This window comes from Primulina tabacum, chromosome 6 (assembly GCF_025594145.1).
Source record: "Primulina tabacum isolate GXHZ01 chromosome 6, ASM2559414v2, whole genome shotgun sequence".
In the NCBI taxonomy this organism is placed as follows: domain Eukaryota; kingdom Viridiplantae; phylum Streptophyta; class Magnoliopsida; order Lamiales; family Gesneriaceae; genus Primulina; species Primulina tabacum.
The window spans coordinates 24,308,994-24,333,951 of NC_134555.1; positions in this window are offsets into that span (position 1 = coordinate 24,308,994).

The following is a 24,958-nucleotide window of genomic DNA, read 5'->3' on the forward strand; positions in this document are numbered from 1 at the left end:
CATTTTATTTTAATTTGGGGATTTGTAGAAGTTAGTGTTGATTAACTTTTATTTAACATTTTTAAATTTTAAATTAAGAAACCTACCCCTAATTAAACAAAAAACACACGCACACATACACTTTTACACACACTAATACACGCCTGCACACACATTTCGTTCCATCTCACTTCAAATCTTTGGAGAGCAAAATAAAACATAGGGTTCATAGGAAAGTCAGCAGCCGCCCCTCCCTTTAAAGATTTCAACAATTCTCGCCACTTTCCTTCAAGAAAATCGTGCCACGTTCGTTCCGGATCGTTTCTCGTATCACTCTCGTCTCGGTATCGTCGTTTCGGTATTTCAAATCATCAAAAGGCATGTATATTCTTTCGTTTTTACATCGATCTTGTCATAGTAATAATTTTGATATTTATTGTATGAAAACCATGTGTATGTTTTGTAGAAGTTTGAGCAAATATGGTTGGATCACTTTTTAAACGATTTTAGATCTGAAAACTCTAATTTGCTGTCATTTTAATTACTGCAATTTGTCGGTCGGTTTTCTGGAAAAACTTTCAAACATGAAACGTAGAACTTTTTGTTACCTTCGATTTGATATAAAGTTCAAAATATTTGGATAAGAATTGAGTGAGTTATGATCGTTTTCGTGGGACTGCTCAAACTGCGTTTTCTGAAAAATACGTTCTTGAAGTTTTATTGTTGCAGGCTTCTTTCTGGATCGATGGGTGATTACTGCTACGTTTAGGTATATCGAGAATGATGTTTGGATGATTGTTGGTGTTTCGTTTCGTGTCATTTGGCACTTGGTTGAATTAGAAGTCGTAGGAATGGTTTTGGCGTCAAGTGTCGTGTTCACGGATTTGTTGCGTTGCTTATGATACGTAGTTGTTTTGGAGCGTTTTTATAGGCTCAAGTCAGTGCTATGGTAGCCTAGGATAGGTCTCGAGGTGTTGTTTCAAGGTCAGAATGATCGAGTTAGGGAGACTAAGTCACATGCACATGAATTCTCGTTGGTTTGCTTCTCCCACAGGTACGCGGACCCGGGGCCGGACCCTTACATGGGGTCCGTGCCCTTGCTTTCTTTGAAGTGTCAACACACAGAGCTTACACGGACTCTTAGACGGACCTTGACAGGGGGTTCGTGTCATTACTTCTTTTCGGGTATGGTTTACAGAGCCTAGACAGACCCATGGCCGGACCTGGGCACGGGGTCCGTGTACTTCCTTTTTGGGAAAAATTATATTGATTGTTTTGGGATTTTGGTGTCATTATTTAGTACGATGATTAAACGAAGTCAAGTCCCGAGTGATCTAGAATGTCATAAGCCATTTATTTACTTCGTGATGAGCATGAGTACCTACGTCTAAGCTATGTAAGATAAGGGTTGGAACTCATGTTAGTATAAGCAGCACTGGCCCCAAGCGAGATCCAACGAATCCCTCAACGCCAAGTGAGTAAGTATGTTCGACGTGCAAAAGAAAATATTTTTAAGTTTTTGAGGTATGCTAAATGTCTTGTGACCAAATTATGTATGGGTTTGGAAGTCGGTGAACGTGGCCGATGACCTCTCCACCCCGGTAAACCATGACCGAGTTTAGATCAGGATTGAAAAGAGGTAAAGCATGACCAGGGACCAATCCACCCGTTAAAGCATGAACGGGGATCTGATGTATGTGGTAGTGGACTTTCTCTGCCAGCCCAGTACTGTGGTTTAGTCTGATCAGGCGTTTTATGTATGTGTCACTTGCTTTGAAACATATCTCTACGCAAAATGAAGAAGTTCATGTATGTTCAGGTATGTATGTTGCAAGCATGTTTCAAAAAAGTTTCACGTTATGGCACGTCTATGTATGTATGCAAGTTCAAGCTTTTACATGTATGTTCAAGTTTCGCGTATGTATGCCATATTTTAAAGATTGTATGTGGTTTTATTAAGTATTACTTGATATTTTCAGTTTATGCATGTTGAGTCTTTAGACTCACTAGACTTGATCGATGCAGGTGAGGATGAATTTGAGGATACGAGAGGTGCGGACCAATGAGCTGGCTTGGACTGAGTGGGAGGCTAAACCCGAGGACCGCCCATGTTTCTTTTTAGTTTTTATGCAATAATTAAACTACTCTGATTTCATGTTCTGGGTTACGATGTTAAACAAGTGTTTTTAGCAAACTTCATTCACGATCTTTTTATTGCAATTATTTTTGGGATGAACAGTTTTTTTCAAATCGAAATTTGAGAGTTTATTTCTTAAGTAAAAAAATTTTTATTTTTCCGTAAATTTTAAATTAATTCATTAGCACGGTACGTTACACGTGCGCATTGTGATTATTCTTCAGCTGCATGCACAACTGAATCTAAAGTTCAAAAATTGCAAAGACAATACCAGATTTTAGACTCCTAATTGGTGTTTGACTTATGAAAAATATTTGAAGAGAGATTTTATTATTGGGAGAAATAAATATAAGATAGAGTTTCATTTCATAAAGACTTTATACTCTCTTTTGATGTCTTTTTTCTTTACACCAAGGTTTCTTTAGTTGATGGGCTTTTTTCCTTGGCCACATTAAAAACAATCTACACTTACAAAGGAAAAGAGGAGCACTACAATTGAAGATAGAATTCTCTCTTCTCTCTCCACCTCTTCAACGTGAAGAACAAGAAAGATGCGTAAGAAATTTTCATTCTTTCTCCGAACAACTCTAGACTAAGTTTTATTTTTGATTTTAGAGATATTTCTACTATTTCTATTTTATCACTGTGAGGTTTTTGCTGTTTAATTTAATATTCATGTTTTGTTCAAGTATTTGTTGACTTATGATTTATTTTTATGAAAGTTGTATGTTGATTAATCTGACAATTTAATTTGAAATATAATTTTCTATTGTTATCTATGAATTCATGATCCATAATTGTCATAAACGATTGGTACATGAGTAACGATAGATTAAGTGTGTTGTGATATCATAGCATATTTAATCTAAATAAATCAACAAAACTGGATCTATCAATTGCAAGTATCTCGGTTGTTAGATTTTAGGATTAACTGTTTTCACAAAATAAAAAATGATATTTTTAATTAACATGGAACGCTATCGTGCCCAGTTTATTATTGATAAGTTTTGATTGAACACTGGTTCTGGTAAATTAAATTAGAAAAACACAAGGATTTGAGCAGCTATCCCTATAATTCTAAGGATAATTGCTTGTAACTGTATGAATAAATAATATGTTAGCCGATGAATAATGATATCATTGAATAGTAGAACTCCCTTAAATCGGAGCTTGGTAATATTAAATTTTACATTTCTTTAGTTATTGCTCTTGATAAATTATTTATTCTTGCATGTTAAATTAATTCTATTATTTTATTTAGGTTTTATCAAAAAAATCCCTTTTTATTGTATTTCCTCAAAAGAGATAAATGTCTTGTTTCATATGGATTCGACCATACTCACCATTATACTCGTTATATCTGGAAGTAGGAATTTAAGTTTGATGACTCAATGATAGCACACCACTCAACAAACACATCATCATAAAAATCAAGAAAGCATGATCAATCTAACAATGCCTAAACCCGAGCGACATCTCGCCACACATCTATATTTACATCAAATATTTCGAGAAAGTGACTTTTTCTTCGAGTGAATTACAAGCCAAATAGAAATATTGTTCGAAAAATTAAAAATTTTAACAAGAAGGTGGTTATGGAACTTTAACGCGACATGTTGAGAAAAATCATCTGGTGACAATTGGTATTGATCGTTCTCAAACTCAAATTTTATCATTCTCGTCTCAAACGGGTAATGATTAGAAACTATTTAAAATTTTCAAATCTAAATTTAGAAAAGAAACGACTAAATATTGTGTGATTGAACAAATTTCTTTTAGTTTTAATAAGAAATTATTTTTTGAAAATTGACTTTCAATAAATACAAATGAAATGTCTGCTTATTCGTTTTGCTTAAAAAGAACTAGAAATTTTTTTCTTACATATATGTAAATACTTTGAAAATACCTTGTACCATTTTAAAAATAAAAAATCAACTAACATTTCAAAATCAAAGAAAATATTTTAAATCATAAAGTCGACAACGTTTTGCCAAACCTAAAAAGAAATAAATATGAAAAATATAGCCCATACTAAACCTCGCAAAAATCTATCAAAAATATAAATAAATAGTCGTAAAATCTTTAATGTAAATCATAAACTTAAATGCGGAAAGTAGAAGCGCTGGTCCTCGGGTTATGTGCACCGACAGTTCAGCAAAGTCAACCATCAAGACCTCCAATATCATAATTTTCAATATCACCTGCATTAATCACACCTAGTGCGTCTAAAGACTCAACACGTCATATTCTTGATAACAAGAAATACATATACAGAAATAGTTGTACTTAAAATAAAATTTTCAAAATAATACATAAACTTTAAACATAAACATTTTCATATCAACATTTTCATATCATCATGTTCATATTCATATTCTTATCCATAATCATATTCGTGTTTGTTGAATTCAGATCGTGATTATGACTCGTATTCGTATTCATATTGGGCGATAGATCCATCTATAAAACCACAGTACTGGGCGACGGGACACCAGCAACACTCTCACTGGTCAATTGGGCCTTAGCCACATATTAACGTATTCGTATCTGTATCCAAGGAAATACGATTGTCGGGCTTCCCACTGGGACCATAACCCTCACGATATCTCCAACATATCATCGTATTAGTCACAATCCCTTCACGTCCTTCAACATGTCATATTTCCATCACTTAATAAAAACATGCATATAATATCGTTTTTCTTTTAAACCAAGCATACAACATATATTTTAAATGTCCAAATTAAGCCAAAAAATTCATGAACATTTAAAAATCATAATTTGACATATAAAAATTCATAAATATTTAGAATCATCATATTAGCATATAAAAAGCATTTAGAGCACTTCCATTACGTTTTTTAATTTTCGTGTGTAAAATGACTGTTTTACCCCTAGACGTAAAATTTCACGTTGTCGACTTTTTCTTAATTTCATTGACTCTACCATGTCCCAAATAATTATTTAAGCCTAAATTAAAATTCTCATAATTTTATTTAGCTTAAATACTAGACTTTTTAAATAATTCGTAATTTTAATTGTTTTGAAGGCGTTTTAATCCCGAAAAATTTCAAACTTTAATATAAAATTCCTAAATTTAAAAATTAGAATTTTTATATTATTGTAGCCCTCGTGAACCACGACTCGACCCCCATAAAGATCATTAAAAACCCTATCTTGTCCTACATATTTCGACCATGAGCCATGGTTCGATTTTCTCCAGCCACCTTCGAACCATGTTGGACCAAACCCTGACCAACCCCATTAGGCACCCTAATAAACCCTTGAACCCACGGACGGGACCCATAGGCTCGAACCAAAGCCACACCAGCAGGTGCAAGCAGCGGACGAGAACCCCCTTTAGGTGTAGGACTCTTCATGCTTTCTTAGGACCTAGCCAACCGGCCTAGGCCCCAAACCAACCCCTTATGTACTCACCTAGGACCCCAAGGAGTCACCCTAGCCCAGCCCGAAGACCCCAGACCGATCCCTCTTCCTTGCGCAATCCCCAGCACCTGCGCGACTCCACTTGAACCTCTCGGGTACGAGTCCTAGCTTGCTAGGACTCCTCCCAGCCCTCTCAACTCGAGCCCTAGGGTGGCTAGGGCTCTTCCCTCGACGCAACCAGACCCTGGCCGAGCTCTGGCCCCAATCCGTGACCAAGCCAAGCTAAGAAGACCAAAATCGAACCCCTATGATCGCATGACAGGTTTTTTTCATACCAGCTTGTTTTCTTTGTTCTAACAGCATGTGTGGTGTGTGTCTAGGGCCTTATAACATGTGTAAAACCATCCCCTTTCAATCCCTAACCATGGCAGTCCCTTAACAACACCATATACATGTTTTTGGATCATAAACCATTCTTTAAAAATCCATGCTTATGTAAAAACGTAAAATAAACAACCTGTCACTTGTTTTTCATACAAAACATGCATATAAACATATTATGGTGTGATGATGTTTTGAAGGAAAGAAATATGCGTGCCTTTGCATATTTTACGCACGAGAAACCGTTGGCGATTGAAGAACGGTGATGAAGAGACGATGGCTTTGATGTTTGCCTTGAATTTATGTAAGTTTCTCTTCAAAATATTGAGTGTGTGCCGTGTAATTGAGGGGAGGTTTTGGAGAGAATTTTGATTGTGCTAGGCGCGGTGTACAAGGGTTTAATCGGGGTGGTTTGGTATATTATATACTTTAATTAATCACTAAACAAGTTTAGGACCATTAGTGGAGTTAATAAGGCCGATTAGTGATCCATTAAAATATTAAAACTTATTTTGTTTCGATAAATTTATTAGCCGGGGGTTGCCCACAAGTTCGTATTATTATTGAAAAACCAAAACCGATAAAAATTACGTTCCGTCGTATAAAATCATCTCAAAACTCCTTATTTTCAAAAATATGAAAAAACATCACTCATATTTTAAATAATTTAAAAAAATTATTTAATAAAAACATTTTACGTTTTTCAGCCCTCGGTCTCCGTTCCTCGATCGCAACTCGAATAATGCTTAAAATACAGTTTCATGCATAATGACAATAAAATCCTATTTAACATATAATCATGCATGTCACATAATCAATTAAGCAATTAAATTCAATTAATTACTCATTTTTCATATTTTCTAGATTTACATGCAGTTGAATTACGTCGTCTTAATTTTGGACCTTATAATTCCTCCCCCCCTTAAAATAAAATTTTTCCTCGAAATTAAAACTTACCGAATAGTTCTGGATAACGACTTTTCAAGTCCCTCTCCGTTTCCTAAGTAGCTTTCTCTTCCGAGTGATTCAGCCACTTGACCTTGACCATTGGAATGACTTTGTTTCGCAGCCTTCTTTCTTGCCTTGTCAAGATTTGGACAGGTCTTTCTTCATATGTCATATTTGGAGTCAGTTGTAGAGGTTCATAATTTAGCACGTGTGACGGATTCGACATGTACTTCCATAGCATCGAAATATGGAATACATTGTGAACTCCAGAAAGCATCAGTGACAATGCCACTCTATAAGTTAGTTTCCCAATCCTCTCCAAAATCTCGAACGGACCAGTAAATCTTGGACTAAGCTTGCTTTTCTTGCCAAAAGGCATGACACCTTTCATAGGTGCTATCTTAACAAATACATGATCTCCTACTGCAAACTCTAAGTCTCTCCGTCTCTTATCAGCATAACTCTTTTGTCGGCTCTGTGCAGTCTTCATTCTCTCATGAATTTTGACTACAAGCTCGGCAGTCTCTTCAATCACATCCAGACCAATCTCTCTTCTTTCACCAACCTTGTCCCAATGAATAGGAGATCTACATTTCCTTCCATATGGTGCCTCAAACGGAGCAATCCCGATAGATGATTGGAAACTATTATTGTAGTTGAACTCCACTAGAGGTAATTTTGATTCCCAACTGCCTTGGAAATCAATAACACATGCTCGTAGTAGATCTTCCAAAATTTGAATAACTCTTTCGGATGACCATCGGTTTGAGGATGGAATGCTGTACTGATTAATAACTTGCTCCCCATTGCTGCATGAAAACTCTTCCAAAAATATGGCGTGAATCTCGGATCTCTGTCAGAAACAATAGATACATGAATCCCATGCAGACGAACTATTTCTCAAATATATAACTCTGCATACTGAATCACTGGTGAAGGTCGTCTTGATAGGTAGAAAATGGGCTGATTTCGTAAGATGATCCACTATCACCCATATAGCATTGAATCCCTTAACAGTCTTCGGCAATCCCACAACAAAGTCTATACTAATATTTTCATATTTCCACTCGGGAATAGGAATTGACTTAAGCTTTTCTGTTGGCCTTTGATTTTCTGCTTTAACTTGCTGACAAGTCAAACACTCGGATGCAAATCTCAGAATGTCCATCTTCATGCCTGACCACCAATATAACAACTGCAAATCTTTGTACATTTTCGTGCTTCCCGGATGAATGGAATATGGGGTGTCATTAGCTTCCTTCATAATGAGATCTCTCAAAGAATCGTCACTAGGAACCATAAACGATCTCAATAACAAACTATATACCATCCACCTCAGAATATAACTTCCGGCCCTTGGCTTTATCTCTAGCTCTCTACTTTTGCAATTGCTCATTGGTAGACTGTCCATCACGAATTCTATCTCTCAAGGTCAACTATACTGATAATGTGGCAAGATTAGGGGCCTCGCCCCTAGCATAAACTCTGAGCTCAATCTCTGACTGCAACGATCTTCGGAGTGATAATTGAGTAATAACTGCTGCTTTTCGACTCAATGCGTCTGCCTCAACATTAACTTTTCCCGGATGATAGCTAATCTCACAGTCGTAGTCTTTTACCAACTCAAGCCATCTACATTGTCTCATATTCAACTCTTTTTGTGTGAAGAAATAATTCAGACTTTTATGATCGGTGAATATTTTGCATTTCTCTCCATATAAGTAATGTCTCCAAATCTTCAATGCAAAAACTACTGCTGCAAGCTCAAGATCATGAGTAAGGTAGTTTTACTAGTGAATTTTTAACTGTCTTGACGCATAGTCTATAACTCGGTCATTTTGCATCAGAAATGTAACGACCCGAAAATCAGACTATGTATAAGCCATGTATAATTATTACTATTTAAATTTAAAAATGATTTTTATGTATATATATATATATATATATATATATATGAAGGGTCTAATTCATTTTGATATTTGACAAGTCATAACTATTTATTTTAAAAGCAAAAGTTTAGTTTTATTTTTTCAGTTAAATACGCGAGGACGGACCGGAGTTTGAAAATTTGAAATAAGATTAATAATAAGAAAAATATCCCTAAATTTAATCTAAGTCAAGAATAATTTAATTTAAAGAAAAAGAATGTCATTGGGATTTAATAATTAATTAGAGCTAAGTTGGTAAATAAGTTCTTTAGGTTAATATTTAATTAAAGCTTAAATTAAAATATGTAAACAAATGGGGATAAATTAATCTAAGTATAATACATTCAAGAAATTAATCATAGCATTTGAATATTTAAATTTGAGCTCATGAATGCCATGCAATATTCTAACTTAAATTTAATGTGTAAATTCACTAAAATATATAATGAGGGTGCTATTAACCAATTAAAATACAAGATTTAAACAATAAAATACCATACAAATTAGTAATAATAATTTTGAGTCCAACATTTAAAATAATTCAAAGGTTAGTAACACCCCATTTAAAACCACTCCTAATTGCACTTCATGGAGGATTCATGTCCCAACTTTAATTCACTAAGTTGTAGTAAATTCAAATACTATAATCCACATTATTTTCCTCAAACCATTATCTAAGTAAATTAACGTGCATGCAGTAGGAAATAAGAAACAATTCCAAACCCATTCAAATTCTTGACTTGTAACCCCCACCTTAATGCATTTTATGGCATCTTTAACAACTCTTGTAACCCTCATCTCCCTTACATAACACCCCTACATCCTATATACTCAAAAATATCAGCAACAATAAAATAAATTAGCAGAAAGAATAAGGGAAAGGGATCGGCAGAAAATTGGAATGAAAGTGTATTTCAAATTCCATCCAACTTCATCACTTGTAACTCTCCCCTAAATGCACTTCAAGACACCTTTAACCCCACCATTAACATTCCTCTTCCTTACCTACATACCCTACACACACATGAACGAAATATCAGAAGAAAACATCTGCTGAAAAATCGTGAAAGCAACAGCAAAAACAGTAGCAAAAACAGGAGGAAAGAATTCGACTCCGTTCCGTCGCGTCGTATTGATTTGTTTTCTTCAAAACAAATTCCAGGCATGTATATATTACTTCTTTGCTCTTCAATCAAGTTATACTAGCTATTTTAAAACAATATATGATCAAGAATCATGAGACATCACGAAATTGCAGCAAGGTTTACCAAGCAAAATGTGCACAGATTTTTCCTAAACTCTTTTGTTTCCAACTTCATGGGTTTGCTAAGTTTTGTTGATTTCAGGATGTTTCTCGGTTCCAGGCTCACATGGCTGATACTAGGCATGAATTAGAATGTGTTAGGGTGTTTTTGAGGCAATGGTTCAAGTCCATACACGCACAACAAAGAATTGACAGCAACATTTCAAGGAGTTACAGCTTTGTGTCAAACATTTTTGTCATTGATTGTCTAAGGGATGTGTTCAAATCCTGGCGATCCTAGGGGCCGTAGCCATAGTTAGAACCCTCCCTTAGCATGTCTAGGATGTGGCTAAGGAGTCCTTTCCAAGTTTGGTTCATGGATCCATCATAATTTCATCAAAACAATACAGCTGCATTATGTTTCTTCAAAATTCTGCATGAGCACACTTTCGGTTTTGGGTGTTTTGTTTGGATTATGGTTGGCTTATAGCCCATAGCCATGGTTTATACAACACTCCATCATGTCTAGGTCGAGCCATGGTTGATCAAATTGCCATTGGAACGACCCAAGACAGTAAAACAAGTTAATACATCTCAAGACATAGCATGCTGTATTTCTCGGCTAGTATGATGCATTGTCCTAGGTGTTGGCTCGGTTTATGGTTGGAATTTAGCCCTTAACCATGGTCCAAGCCATGCCTTAGGATGTTGGTAAGAGTCCTTGAGCGGTGGTTCAAGCCCATAGTCATAAAATTCAGGATTTTCACTACAAAAGACACAAGCTGATATTGCTGCCTTTTTACAGCAACTTTGCGTCGCGGTTTAGGAGGTGGTTTGAGTTATTGTTTGGCTTTTAGCCCATGGCCTTGGACTGGACAGTACCTCAATGAGTTAGGAAGGTCATGTTTTTGGCCGTTCGTGATTTGGTCAAGTTTAGAGGTCGTACGGGAATTTACGGTGAAAGGTGCCAAAATGACTCTCGAAAGAGTGTTTTATGTTTTTGGATTTCTTTCACCTATTTTCGTGGTTTGCAATTCTTATGCATTTTTTTTCAGTATGTTTGGGGTATTTTTAATCATGGTTAAACGTCGGTTTAATGTTGGTTCGGGTTGGTACGAAGCCATGATTAAAAATAAAGTTGTTGGTCCTAATCGTCTCGTTTTTGGTTTAGTGGTTAAGTTTTTGTCAAGTTAAAATTATTTGCATGTGTCACATATTAGAATTATGTCGCAGCGAGCCAGGGAGCGATCCAACTCATCCGGTAAAAATAAGGTTATAATTATATTACGTGCATAAAAATATAAAATGTTTATTTTTGAGATATATGCTATATGTCTTGTGGCCACCTTATGCTTATGGGTTTGGAAGTCGGTAGGAACAACCGAGGACCTCTCCGCCCGGTGACTTACGACCGGTTTATGATTATGTATGGGTACGGACATCCAGTCCAAGGGCTGTGATTGATCTCTACCGCCCAGTATACTGTGGTTTAGTCTGATCAGGCGCTTACGCTATGTTATGGGCCACTTGCTTAGAAACATTATCTTTACCAGAAAATTATGATATGTTATGACAGAGCTCTGTTGAGCAAAGCTTTTACGTATGATTTTCAGATATGCACATAGTTATAATTATTCATGATACGCTTTTCACCGTACGCTTTACGATACTTTATTTTTATGCTGCATGCGATTTTATGATATATTTACTTGTTATTCACGATATATACATGTTGAGTCTTTAGACTCACTAGACTTGATTGTTGTAGGTATTGATGTGGTCGAGACCGCGGACGGAGACCAATGAGCGATCTTGGGACAGCGGTAGTAAACCCGAGGACCTCATGATTTAATTTATGCACCTTTTATTATGCAAACTCAGTTTTAATATGTTGGATTATTTTAAATTGATGTTTACGTTGGATTATTCTTAAATTGTTGGTTGAAAACATTATTCGCTTCCGTTGTTATTTTAAAGTTAATAATTATTTACATGCTTATTTTAATTAAATGAGATAAAATAATTATTTACTTAGAAAATTTTTAATAATTCCGCAAAATTATGAATACAAAAATACGGGCCTTTACAAGAAATGCTCCCAAACCAAATTTAGAAGCGTTGGTATATAGAACATACTCTCCTTGCCCAGACGGCATAGATAACATTGGCGCTGTTATCAAGGCTTGCTTCAAATTGTCAAAACTGTCTTGACACTAGGATCCCCAAATAAACTTTGCTTTCTTCTTAGTCAAGGATGTCAAAGATACTGCAATAGATGAGAATCCCTTGATGAATTTGCGATAATAGCAAGCTAGTCCCAAGAAACTACGAGTCTCGGTAACAATCTTCGGTACTGGCCACTCTTTCATTGTCTCAACTTTACTTGGATCAACTTCAATGCCATCACTAGAAATGATGTGGCCTAAGAAAGCCACTCTATCAAGCCAAAACTCACATTTGCTGAACTTCGCATAAAGCTTCCTATCTTGCAGAACTTGCAGTGATGTCCTCAAATGACGACTATGCTCCTCTTTATTCTTCGAATAGATCAAAATATCATCAATGAAGACTATAATGAATTGATCTAGATACGGCTGAAATACGCGATTCATGAGATCCATGAAGATCATTGGCGCATTGGTCAACCCAAATGGCATGACCATAAACTCATAATGCCCATGTCTAGTACGAAACGCTGTCTTGTGGACATCTGACTCTTTCACTTTCAACTGATAGTACCCAGAACGAAGATCAATCTTAGAAAATATCGATACTCCTTGCAACTGATCAAATAAGTCTTCAATTCTTGGCAGTTGATACTTATTCTTGATAGTGACCCTATTAAGCTCTCGATAATCAATGCAGAGACGCATACTGCTATCTTTCTTCTTCACAAATAATACTGGTGCGCCCCAAGGAGAATAACTAGGGCGAATAAAACCCTTGTCTAGCAATTCTTGGATTTGATCTTTTAATTTTTTCATTTCAGCAGGTGCTAGACGATAAGGCACTTTAGATATATGTATTGTGCCCGGCATTAGTTCAATAGATGATTCCACTTAACGATCAGGTGGAATGTCAGAAACGTCCTCGGGAGAGATGCTAGGCAAATCTTTGACTATATCAACATCTTCTAACTTTTGACTGATAGGAGCATGTGCGGTAGTGAAAAATGCTAGAAAAGCTTGGCATCCGCGTTTAATAAGCTTGCTCGCACATAGACAAGAGATAATGCATTTGTTTGTTTCTCGTCGCCTCAAAGAGAAAAGATTTACCACTAGGCGCTCTAATAGACACTGATCGCTGACGAAAATCAATCGAAGCTCCATTCGCTGATAACCAATCCATCACAAGTATAATATCAAATTCAGGCATATGAAGCACAATAAGATCTGCCCGAACCACATCTTTGAATAAACGAAGCTCCAGATTCTTGACAATTTTAGACGTGAGCATTTGATCACCGGAAGGAATAGAAACTTTGAAACCCAAACCCATATCTTGAGTAATATTCAATCTTTTGATGAAGGTTTCAGATATGAAGGAATGTGTAGCTCCCAAATCTAGCAGTGCATAGGTAGCTACCCCTTGAATGATAATCCTCCCTGCGGCGAAAATATCTTTTAATTCTTTTCGTGTTGAAGCTTAAGGAATTTCTATCATTATTCTCCCAAATTTTTATGTGAAGTATGCGCGTTGAACTTAAGCTTTTCTTTGAAAAATTGCATTTAGCACTTCAATTTTCTCAAAATTTGCATTTTAGTCCCCAAATTTTTGGATAATTGCAATTTAAACCTTATATTTTCGAAAATTTACAATTTAGTCCCTTTAAATTCCAAAAATTACATTATGGTCCTTAAGAATTCAGTAATTACTTTTTGGTCCTTTAACTTTCGGTTAATTGCATTTAGGCCCTTTAATTTTTTATATTTACATTTTGGTCCTCAAAATTTCCAAAAATTGCACTTAAGCCCCTAAAAGTTTCAAAGCCCTTAACCACCCTTGATTATGATTTTTCTTTAATTTTGGCTCTAAAACTTTTATTTGGAAATGTTACATCCTTCACATAAATTAAGGCACAAAATAAATACAATTTCTATGGTTTCTAAAATCATATCTTAAATCCAACTAAGGTAGAACATGCAACCTAGTTTCCACTAGGTTTAATCAATATTCCAATTCAATTCTAATAACCAGTTTAACATCTCATGCAATAAGAGCAATATAAAAATGTTAAATGACTAGGTCACCCGTAATGAGTGTAGTAGTGTCAGCCTCCTCCTCAGCTTCTTCAGCATTCATTACATAAGCTCGTCCCATATTAGGTGCATTCTTCTTCGGGAAATCAGCAGCTTTGTGCCCTTTTTCTTTGCATATGAAGCACTTAGTAGTACCCCACACACATGGTTCATAGTGTAGTCGATTGCACTTCTTGCATGGCTGTCCATCTGCAAGTTTTGGTGCTGAAGGTGGCTGCGGCTTTTGCTGTCCTTGCATCTTGACTTGGCCTTGGGGCTTTTGAGGCCCTTGAGGCCTAGGAGGACCTGTATATGGTTTCTTGTTTGGCTGATTATTATTCTGATGCTGCTGTCTCTTGCGCTATAACTCAAACTCAATATCTTTCAAGGATTTCTCAGAACTGGAATGCATATGTAGTAGCAGTTGCATAGTCCAAAGGATGCATCATCATAACATTATTTCGAATGGTAGGTCGTACACCATCCATGATGTTTCGGAGCTTCTCCGCAACATCCCTTGCAATAAGGGGTACAAAGTGACAAATCTATCAAATTTCTTCACAAAATCAGCAACAGAAGCGTCTCCCTGATGGAGAGTCATAAATTCCCTTTCAATCGTCCTCTAACATAAGCAGTAAAATATTTCTCGTAGAATATCTCTTTGAATCGAACCCAAGTAAGTGTAGCAAGATTAAAACCATGCTCGGCTCCTTCCCACCATAAAGAAGCATCATCCCTAAACAGATAAGTGGTACACCTCACACGGTCAGCATCCCCCATATTCAGATAACGAAAGTGTACCACGAGTGAAAGAATCCAACTCTCAGCATCAAAGGGATCGGTGGTGCCAGAAAATTCCTTCGGACCTAGACTCCGGAACTGATCATATACGTCATGTTGTGGCCTAGGTGCTTGCTGTAACTGCTGCTGCAACTACTGCTGTTGTAACTGCTGTTGCTGTAATTGCTGCTCGAAGAATCGAGTCATCCCCTCCAATGCACGAGTAGCAGCATCCCCATTAGGAGGTTGGGGTGCATTACCATTCTGATTCTCTTGTCGGTTCACACTGTTCTCAGCTTGATTCTCAATAACAGGGGCACGTCTAGGAGGCATTTTATCTGAATGTTTTTCAAATTCTAACGTAACTAACATGCATTTAAATCTAAGTTTTCTAATCATGTGACATATCCTAATTCATTTAGCAATTTAAGCATGCAAAGCATATATACTCAAAAAGCTGTAAAAAACGTAACGTAAACACATTATTCATGTCTTTATGCAGGTAACATCATATTAAATCATATAAAGCATGTAAACTTATAAATTCAAGCTTGATGACTGATCTTTCCAACGCTGATGGTGGCACAACCCTTTTACATGACCTTTGCTCTGATACCAATTGAAACGTCTGCTTATTCGTTTTGCTTAAAAAGAACTAGAAATTTTTTTCTTACATATATGTAAATACTTTGAAAATACCTTGTACCATTTTAAAAATAAAAAATCAACTAACATTTCAAAATCAAAGGAAAATATTTTAAATCATAAAATCGACAACGTTTTGCCAAACCTAAAAAGAAATAAATATGAAAAATATAGCCCATACTAAACATCGCAAAAATCTATCAAAAATATAAATAAATAGTCGTAAAATCTTTAATGTAAATCATAAACTTAAATGCGGAAAGTAGAAGCGCTGGTCCTCGAGTTATGTGCATCGACAGTCCAGCAAAGTCACCCATCAAGACCTCCAATATCACCTGCATCAATCACACCTAGTGAGTCGAAAGACTCAACACATCATATTCTTGATAACAAGAAATACATATACAGATCACATACAACAGTGAAAAATATTTGTACTTAAAATAACAATTTCATAATAATGCATAAACTTTAAACATAAATATTTTCATATCAACATATTCATATCATCATGTTCATATTCATATTCTTATTCTTATTCATATCCATAATCAAATTCGTGTTTGTTGAATTCAGATCGTGATTGTGATTCGTATTTGCATTCGTATTGGGCGACAGATCCATCTATAAAACCACAGTACTGGGCGACGGGACACTAGAAATACTCTTACCGATCAACTGGGCCTTAGCCACGTATTAACATATTAACGTATTCGTATCCGTATCCGTATCCATGGAAATACGATTGTCGGGCTTCCCACTAGGACCATAACCCTCACGATATCTCCAACATATCATCGTATTAGTCACAATCCCTTCACGTCCTTCAACATTTCGTATTTCCATAACTTAATAAAAACATGCATATAATATCGTTTTTCTTTTAAACCAAGCATGCAACATATATTTTAAATGTTCAAATTAAGCCATAAAAATTGATGAACATTTAAAAATCATAATTTGACATATAAAAATTCATAAACTTTTAGAATAATTATATTAGCATATAAAAAGCATTTAGAGCACTTCCATGACGTTTTTTAATTTTCGGGTGTAAAATGGCTGTTTTACCCTTAGACGTAAAATTTCACGTTGTCGACTTTTTCTTAATTGCATTGACTCTACCATGTCCCAAATAATTATTTAAGCCTAAATTAAAATTCTCATAATTTTATTTAGCTTAAATACTAGACTTTTAATTAATTCGTAATTAGTCGTTTTGAAGGCGTTTTAATCCCGAAAAATTTCAAACTTTAATATAAAATTCCTAAATTTAAAACTTATAATTTTTATATTATTTTAGCCTCGTGAACCATGACTCGACCCTCGTGGCTATGTTTTAATTAATTTGATCATTAAAAACCTAGCTTGACCTACATATTTCGACCCCGAGCCATGGTTCGATTTTCTCGAGCCACCTTCAAACCATGTTGGACCAAACCCTAACCAACCCCCTTAGGCACCCTACTGGACCCTTGGAACCCATGGACAGGACCACTAGGCTCAAACCGAAGCCACACCAGCAGGTGCAAGCAGCGGCCGAGAACCCCCTTTAGGTGTAGGACTTTTCATGCTCTCTTAGGACCTAGCCAACCGACCTAGGCCCTGAACCAACCACTCATGTACTCACCTAGGACCCCAAGGAGTCACCCTAGCCCAGCCCGAAGTCCTCAGACCGAGCCCTCTTCCCTGCGCAAGCCCCGGCACTTGCGTGACTCCACTTGAATCTGTCGGGTAGGAGTCCTAGCAAGCTAGGACTCCTCCCATTCCTCTCAACTCTAGCCTTAGGGTGGCTAGGGCTCTTCCCTCGATGCAACCAGACCCTGTCCGAGTTCTTGCCCCAAGCCGTGACCAAGCCAAGCCAAAAAGACCGAAATCGAACCCCTATGATCGCATGACAAGTTTTTTTCATACCAGCTTGTTTCCTTTGTTCTAACAACATGTGTGGTGTGTGTCTAGGGCCTTATAACATGTGTAAAACCATCCCCTTTCAATCCCTAACCATGGCAGCCCCTTAACAACACAATATACATGTTTTTAGATCATAAAACATGCTTTAAAAATCCATGCTTATGTAAAAACGAAAAATAATCAACTTGTCACTTGTTTTTCATACAAAACATGCATATAAACATATTATGGTGTGATAATGTTTTGAAGGAAATAAATATGCGTGCCTTTGTGTATTTTACGCACGAGAAACCGTTGGCGATTGAAAAACGGCGATGAAGAGACGATGGCTTTGATGTTTGCCTTGAATTTATGTAAGTTTCTCTTCAAAATATTGAGTGTGTGCCGTGTAATTGAGGGGAGGGTTTGGAGAGAATTTTGATTGTGCTAGGCGTGGGTTTCAAGGGTTTAATGGGGGTGGTATAGTATATTATATACTTCAATTAATCACTAAACAAGTTTATGCCCATTAAATGAGTTAATTAGGCCCATTAGTGATCCATTAAAATATTAAAACTTATTTTGTTTAGATAAATTTGTTAATTCATTAGCCGGGTTGCACACAAGTTCGTATTTTTATTGAAAAACCAACAATGATAAAAATTACGTTCCGTCGTATAAAATCATCTCAAAACTCCTTATTTTCAAAAATATGAAAAAACATCACTCATATTTTAAATAATTTAAAAAAATTATTTAATAAAAACATTTTACGTTTTTCAGCCCTCGGTCTTCGTTCCTCGATCGCAACTCGAATAATGCTTAAAATACAGTTTCATGCATAATGACAATAAAATACTATTTAACATATAATCATGCATGTAACATAATCAATTAAGCAATTGAATTCAATTTATTACTCATTTGTCATATTTCCTAGATTTGCATGCAGTTGAATTATGTCGTCTTAATTTTGGACCTTACAACAAATCTTTCTATTAGATGTATTCCACGAAATAAACTCAAACGTGTACTTAAAAAATTAGTTGTTAAACAAAAAAATGAATTAATTAAATAATTTGCTAGACATAGTAAAATTTATTTGTGTTCTGATACCTAGAGTGATCATTGACAAAGTTGTTTATATATGTGTATTACATATCATTAGATTGGTAGTTCTTGGAACATTCAAAAAAAGATTGTTTGCATATAGATGTTTTAACGAATCACACATGACAAAAAATATTTATCAACTTATATTTGTTATTTTAGAATATTATGTTTTACCTCTCAAGTTTTTTCATTTTTTTTTGTAATGCTAGTGCAAATACTTATAGCATTAGCGATCTTTCTAAATCATCATTAGGCGGTATATTTTTCCATATTAGGTGCACATGTCATATTTTAAATTTATGTGTTCAAGATGGGCTAAAAAACTTAGATTCACACATTAAACCTATTAGAATTATATATGAACACATCCCCATATTATGAAATAATGAGGCAAATTTTGCAAAATCAATGGCATGAAACTTAAATGGTTTGCACGTTCAAACTCGTTGAAATTCAACATATAAATTGTTATTATCATCTTTTGAATATAAAGATTATTAGATATATTTTTTCATCAACATGTTCAAGCTCGTGATATTTATTTGTTTTCAAATTAATGGAACATATGCATTAATATTTGAGAAATTTTAAAATTGTTTAAAAATGATAATGAAAAATTATCCGATATTTATTGTAGAGCCCAAAAAAATATGTACACGTAAAATCTTGCATTTATTTAAAATTCTAAATTATTTATTTAATTTTAAATGATTTTAGCAAGGCATGATTGATTGTTGTGCATGACTTTAAATTATTATATGTTTAATTGATGCACGTTAAAATATTTTCTTGAGTTCTATGTTTCAGACGAATATTCGATGCGAGATCGAGAAAAGAGACCGGCGATGATTTAGGCGATTTTGAGAAATATGGTATTTTATTTCGGGTCACGAAATTTGGTATTTTAAAAGAATTATGAAATTTTAAGCATTTTTAAAGCTTAATTTAATTTATTATGTGATTTTAAGATTTTAAACTTTTAAAGTTTTTCACATGTGTATTTTATTTATTTTTAATTAGGGAATTTTAGTAAAGTCAGTATTGGGTTAGCATGTTAATCAACATGTTAATTAATTAATTAAGCAAAATACTCCCCCTAATTAGTCATACACACAGGTTACACACACTGACACACACTTACACGCTTTTTACACACACCATCAGCACACACAATTCACACACCTTGCATTCCCTCTTTTTGGGAGGAGAAAACCTAGGGTTCTTAGGTTATTCCATCATCCATCTCTCCCTTGCATAATTCCTGAAGATTTGCGTTGGTTTTTTGAGCAAAAATCGTGCCTCAAGTCGTCCCGGATCGAGTCTCGCATTCCCTCGCGTCGTTTTCCGCCGTATTGTGAGTTTTAAGATCAAAGGCATGCAAATTATTTTATTTTTGCATCGGTCTTGTCGTAGTAGGTATTTTGATATATTTTATGAAAAATCTGTGTATGTTATGCAAAAGTTTGAGAAAAAATGTTTAAAACGATTTTGGATCAAAATCTTAGATCTGAAAACCGAGTCTGCTGTCATTTCGAGTGCTGTGAATTTTCACTCGACTTTCTAGAAAACCTTTCAACATATAAAACATAGTACTATTTGATACCTTTGATTTAACAATAAATTCGTAATTTTATGATAATAAACGAGGGATATATGATTTTTATCGTAAAATTGCACAAACTGTGAAATTTCTGTCACATAACTCGTCACCCTCTGTTATTTTGAATTCTGTGACTTATAAGTTGGTTTTCTGGAAATATTTTTACATAGTTTTTGTAGTACTCCTGTGTTATCTTCGATTTGATAGTAAATTTGTAACTTTCTGATAAGAAACGAGGAAGATATGATTTTTATTGTAAAACCGCACAAGATGTGAAATTTATGTGTCACAAAAATTGTCACCCTCTGTTATTTTGACTTATGCGACTTATAGGTTGGTTTTCTGGAAATATTTTCAACATATGATTTTCCGTACTCTGTGTTATCTTCGATATGATAGCAAATTCGTAATTTTATGATGAGAAACGAGGGAGATATGATTTTTATCGTAAAATCGCACAAGCTGTGAAATTTCTGTGCCATAAAATCCGTCACCCTCTGTTATTTTGAATTCTGCGACTTATAGGTCGGTTTTCTGGAAATGTTTTCAACATATAATTTGTAATAATCAGTATTATATTTGATTTGATAGCAAATTCGTAATTTTATTATAAGAAACGAGGGATGTATGATTTTTATCGTAAATTTGTACAAGCTGTGAAATTTCTGTGTCACAAAACCCGTCACCTACTGTTATTTTGAATTCTGCGACTTATAGCTTGGTTTTCTTGAAATGTTTTCAACAAATGATTTGTATTACTCTGTGTTATCTTCGATTCAATAGCAAATTCGTAATTTCTGATAAGAAATGAGAGATATATGATTTTTATCGTAAAAGTGCTCAAGCTGTGAAAATTTGTGCATGTTATTAACGTTTTCTCAAGTTTTGGTTGCAGGTTTCGTTGGGATCTCATGAATCTTTGCTGCTGTGGTTAGCGCAGCATGTCCAGAGTGTTCCAACGAAGACCTCGACATTTTTAATAGTGTTCGACATGCAAAAAGAAAATGTTTTATTTTTTGAGGTATGCTAAATGTATTGTGACCAACTATGAACGGGTTTGAAGCTGGAGAATGTGTTCGGGGACCTATCCACTACGGTAAAGTATGACCGGGTTTTTATCAGGATTGGAAAGAGGTAAAGTATGACCAGTGACCAATCCACCCGGTAAAGTATGATCGGAGATCTTATGTATGTGGTATTTGACATCCCTGTCAGCCGCCCAGTACTGTGGTTTAGTTTGATCAGGCGCATTTATTGAAAGGGGATCGGTTACGGTGACCGAAAGCGCAACGGAAGTTAAAAATTTTAATTTTTATGGAATATTTTCGGCCACCAAGAGGATATTGTGTAGCAAATACAACAAACACCAAATATCATACATAGGGTGTTGAGAAAATCGTTACCTATAAACCTCTTGAGGTTGATGATGTCACCAACTAAAGTGTAAACACTTTAGCTCTTGAGTGGATGACAAATCTTCAAGCTTCCAACCTCCAAAATTAGGCCCACCACCAACTAGGTAAATCCCCTCTTAATTTGCACTAAAAAATTAAGATGATTTTTCAAGGAGAAGAATATTTCTTCCTTAACACTTAAAGAAGAAAAGAAGAGAAAAACTTGGAGAGAAAAACCCTAAAAATTTCGGCCAAGACATCAAAATGAGGGAGGGAAGAGTTGTCTTGGTAGTGCAAAAAGTTGATTCAAAAAGTTGCATGCCATGCATTATTTTAATCAAAAGTAATCCACAACCCTTCACCTCCCAAGCATGCATAACCTAATGGGCTTGTAACATTTACAAGGCCCATGGACTTTTTAATTGTCTCAAACATATTTGAGCCCAATTAGACTTTACTTGATTTTACTCAAGCCCACTAGCTAAATAATAATTTCCAATTGGGCTCTACAAGGCCCAATGTTATTAATTCAACACTTGAATTAATTTAATTATTTGGACTCTACTAGGCCCACTAGTGCTTAATTAATTCAACACTTGAATTAATTTAATTTAGTCCATAATAATGTTTATGAAAATCACAATTTTCAAGTACATTATTCACTTGGCCTACTTTTAATTTACGAACACATTCATAAATTAAAAGTTACATTTCTCTCATAGAAGTCATACTTCTAATTTTTCTCAACGCTTATAACTCATTTATAAGCCGTTCAACACATTGAACTATTTTTACTTCTCAACGGGATCTAGAAAGCTAGTACTTGTGTGGCCCTCAATGGTTCATTGATACAACTAGCCGTGGGTTCACATCTCCATGTGATTCGGACTAAACATGTCCTTATATGAGCATACCCCAATTGCTCCATTCTTACTTATCAACTCCTTGATAACAAGAACGTCAGAACTCAAGTCTGATAGTACCCAACCAATCATGTTAAACGCCTAGCAACATCGCTTACATGATTCCCTAGGTATCAAATGATAGTGCCTGCAAGAACCATTCAATTATGGTTAGCGTACAGTACGGTCCCTTCAACTCATATATCCCGACCGATTCGACAACCATTGGTTTATCGAGAGTTGTCAATGAATCGATACTATGTGTCATGTCGTAGTTGCATCGATGGTGTAATCTATGAAACCCCTTTCATAATTACCACCATACTCTGATCACAGATTTCAACCTACATACACATGAGAACACATAGGATATCCATACCCGAAGGGAAGCGGTGAATCTTCGACTACAATGCATCGACTCCTATATGTTTCGACAGAACACCCAACCTTGCCACCTGATGACCCCATGAGAGTCGGTAAACAAGTCAAAGTGTAATTCTAGCACATAAAGTCTCAATGTTGTCCCGGGTCATAAGGACTAATGGTGTACAACCATAAACTAGGACTTTTCCACTCGATAAGTGAGAACCACTTGGAAAGTCCTTTTATGGAGGGTTGTTCAGTGCACTCTACAAGGAGCACCTATCTGTATGCTCGGATATCACAATGTTCACTACCAATGAAACATGGTACTCACATCGCAGATACTAGTCTCGAACTCGAGCAACCTATATCCTTCTTAGTGGCGGCTGAATCGACTAGGAACCGTTTAGAATATACAGTATTACAAATATGAGTTTCATGATACTCATCATATGAGCATCTCATATTCTTTCTACTATTTGTATATTCAAGGGCTTTATCTATGCAACTAGCATGGGTATACAGATAAAGAAGTGCCAAAATGATAAATTCGAATATTATTAAAATAAAGACTGTTTATACATAGAGTTTAATCATGAACCCTCGGCCAACACTTGGCTCGACGGGCACCTACTCTAACATTTATGTTATGGGTCACTTGTTTTGAAACATATCTCTACACAAAATGATGATGTTTATGTATGCTCAAGTATGCACGATGCAAGTATGTTTATGAAAAAATTTATGAAACGATGGCACATCTATGTTTATGTATGTACGTTCAAGTTTAAGTATGTATGGTCTACTTTAAAATGCATGTGATTTTATTATGTATTACTTGTTATTCTCAGTTTATCCATGTTGAGACTTTAGACTCACTAGACTTGATCGATGCGGGTGAGGACGAGTACGAGGAGACGGGAGGTGGGGATCAGTGAGTTGGCTCGGACTGCGCGGAGGATAAACCCGAGTACTGCTTACGTTTTAAGAAATTTTTATGCACGTATCAAATACTCTGATTTTCACAGGATTACTTTACAATGTTTAAACAAGTGCTTTTGTAAACTTTGGTTGTAATTGTTTTATTTCAAATATTTCAGACGAGCATATAATTTTTATCGCAATTTGAAAGTTTATTATTTATTTAAGAAATTTTTTATTTTTCCGGAAATTTTAATTATTTTAAAAATACGGTATGTTACATTTATTATCCTACTTCTCATTTAGTTTTAACACATTGTTGCAATACAAATTTATTTTTAGTGAACATGAAACATCTACTAATAAAAAATGCTACTAATTTTTTTTTACAAACTCATTCTCAATAATTCATAAATTATGCATGCATGCAACACTGCCGAAAATTTCACCCCTGAAAACAATAGTAACCATCTACCGCATAAAAATACTGTAGTTTAAAAATAAAACAATATGAACGAGTAAAAATCTTGATAACTAATAACATAATAAAATGAATGAGTAAAAATATTCATGTCCACTCCTGTCTCATAAACATGATGTGCAGAAGAAATAAGGTCCTCGGGTTCCCGTGCGCACATCCAACTCCACCTACTCAGTCTTCGGCATCTTCATTCTCTTGATCAATTTGCTCACCTGCATAATTCACACCTAGTGACTATAAAGACTTAACACACCTGTAACGTTATAACAAATACATATACATAACAAGCAACAAAGAAAAGTACTGTAATAAAAATACGTTTCATGATCTTAAAAGCGTAAACGTAAACATAACGTAAAAGCATAATGTCTCCAAACATCTCATCATATACTTGTTTATTTTCTTAATCGAAATCAGTTCGTTAGTTGTGACTTTCGTACCAGCTCTAAACGTATCAGCTTTATCATATCAGCTCTATTCGATGGATCCATCTACATATAACTGTGGTACCGACGACGGGGACATCATCGACAGTATTACCCATCCACTGAGCCTTGGCCTTACAGCTCATCACATACATATATCGTCAGTCACAACCAACTCTCATCCTTCAAAACATGTCATCATT